Source organism: Rhinopithecus bieti, unplaced genomic scaffold (assembly GCF_001698545.2).
Source record: "Rhinopithecus bieti isolate Rb0 unplaced genomic scaffold, ASM169854v2 scaffold_48735, whole genome shotgun sequence".
In the NCBI taxonomy this organism is placed as follows: Eukaryota; Metazoa; Chordata; class Mammalia; order Primates; family Cercopithecidae; genus Rhinopithecus; species Rhinopithecus bieti.
The window spans coordinates 1-2446 of NW_016894730.1; the positions used below are offsets into that span (position 1 = coordinate 1).

General features: G+C 52.4%; 1 pseudogene; it reads right to left on the reverse strand.

The window, feature by feature from the left end:
• Positions 1-91: 91 nt before the first annotated feature.
• On the reverse strand, positions 92-993 carry LOC108525964 (coiled-coil domain-containing protein 137 pseudogene; annotated as a pseudogene).
• Between the last annotated feature and the right edge of the window lie 1453 nt (positions 994-2446).

Genomic DNA, 2446 nt, shown 5'->3' on the forward strand with positions numbered 1-2446 from the left:
GAGAAAAGGATCTGCCTGCCTCTCCCCACCCAGGTGTGGCAGCTCCTGGTGCCAGTTTCCCAGGAGCATGGCCAGGCCCCGGGTCTCTCCATCACAGCTGTGGCTCTGGCTTCTTCCGGGAAGTGAGGTGGGGTTACTCCCCGTGCAGCAGCCGCTGCTTCAATGCTCTGTAGGCCTGCACGGCCTCCTATCTCTCCTCCCCACAATCTGCTGGTAGGCCAGGGAGGCAGTCAGAGGCTGGGACACACCACCAGGGCTCAGAAGCATCCTCAGCATCTGCGATCTCCTGCCAGGCTGGTCCTTGCTTATGCTCCTCCCAGGCCTGGTAGTCAGCTCTGGAGGCTGCGGGACAACCTCACCAAACTTCATCGTGTCTCTGAGCAACTCCTGCTCCAGCCTGTCTGCCATCTTTTCCTCCTTTTCTGCTGGACTTTATCTAGTCGTCGCTTCTGGAATGCTTTTTTTGCTTTTTTCAGCTCAGACTTCTCCTTGGGAGCTGCCTGGAGAGGAGTGGCTGCCGGGTGGCCTGGTTCTTGCTGAGGAATAGCATGTGCTGGACCTCTTGCTGCATGTGCTGGATATAGGCCTAGTCAGACTCCCCTTTCCTCTGCTTGAACTTGGGGATGGTGATGTCGGGCTCCACTCCCTTTGCTTCCTTCTCCAATGTCTTTCTGAAGGCCACCTGGGCTGCTTTCTTCCTCTTCTTGTTACTGATTGGGTTTTCATCTTCTGGCAGCTCCCCATAATCTCCCGGAGCCAGAAAGGGATCTCCTCTTCGTCCTGGTTCTTGGGCGTGCAATTCACTTTCTTCTCTTTGCTGCAAAGCCCGGACCACGGGACTGGGTGCTGCTTTCCCAGCAGCTGCCCTTGGTGCCGCCGCTGCACCCGCCGGGGACTCCCAGGACCCACTGGTGCCCTGGGCACTGCTGCTCCACCTCCAGCTTGCGCCGTCTCCATGCTGAAAGCTTCTCTAGTGAAGCCACTTCTGCTTTCCTCCAGTTTTAAAATGGTTAAGAAACACTGGCTAAAACTTTTCAGTTGTAAGCAATAAAACCCAATTCAAACTGACTTAAGCAAAATGAAGTTCACGAGTCTGGACTTCAGGTATTGCCAGATCCAGAGGTTCAGATACTATCAGCAGTGCTTTTCTATCCATATTACACACAGACTGTCTCCAAGCAGCTGTCTGTGAGGGCCCCTATGAGTGTTATTTACATCTTACTGCCAGCTATCTGGGAGGATTGTGAAACACTGCCCAGCCCTAACAAGCCTAGATTAGACAGCAGTGTAGGCGCTAAGGCTCCCACGTATATGGACAGAGAAGATAAAAGACCTTCAACCATTTCACAGTGCTGCCTGGGGAGGGCTCATTTTCTCCTGATATTCTGGGAGAACAAGAAAACAGGGCTTCGCAATCTGATAGGTATAAATTCAAATCTAAGATCTACCAGTTACTAGCTCTGTGATCCTTAAAGTTCTTAAAGCTTCAGTTTTCATCTGTAAAATGGAGGTAATGGTAGTCACCCATAAGACTGTTGCTAGGATTAGTTGAGACCATGCATGTAAAGTTTCCCACAGAGCACCTGCACATGCTAGCTAAAAGAGGAGAGGAAGAGGAGGAGGATTGTAAGTGGGGATGCTTATTTCCTGTTTCCAGAGAGGGGAGGACACCGGCCCACTCCAAATGTTTTCTGCTCTTGTGTTGCTTTGCTTAAGGTTGAAATCCCCAGGAAAGAAACTCAGATTGGCCAGGCTTGGGTGATGGGTAAGGCCAGGTGAAGTCAGTGCACTTTGCTTGACCCACCAAGGCCACCCAAATCGGGGTGGAGTGGTTCCCCAGAGGAAAATTGGGTACTGTTAGGAGATAGGAGGGGATGGACACTGGGTAGGAAAAGTGCAGATGTCCAACGCAGACATCCTTCAATGCAATGTCCCAGGAAGCCCTGACCCATACTTTCTTCCCCTCACCTCCTTGTGTCTATTTTCTCTCCTAGTGGCATCTGCAGAGAAGGAATAGGTGATTGTGGCTGACACAGTCAACTGCCTCACCCAAGGACCTTTCCAACCTTCTTTTAGCTGCCTAACTTCAAGAGTTGACCATCCCTGGCCTGCTTTGCCTGATGTGTGCTATGCACTTAGCTCTGCTAACTCCCAGGGGACCTCCATCACACACTGAGCCAGCCTCATCAGCTGTCTCAGTAAGTGGTGTTCAGGGACAGGGTAATGGGATCCAGCCCTTCCTAAGGTGTACCTGGGCTGCGACTCAGAATGAACGTTCAGAACAAAGAGACACAACTGTGAGTGACCCTGGGCCCCACAGGCCAACCATCAACTAGGCCTTGGCCCTAGTCCATCGGGCACTCACCCCTTGCAACATGTGGACCCACTGATGCCCAGTGTGTGAACGAGTACCTGGAGGCCTCACCCCACGCTGCTGGCATGGCCA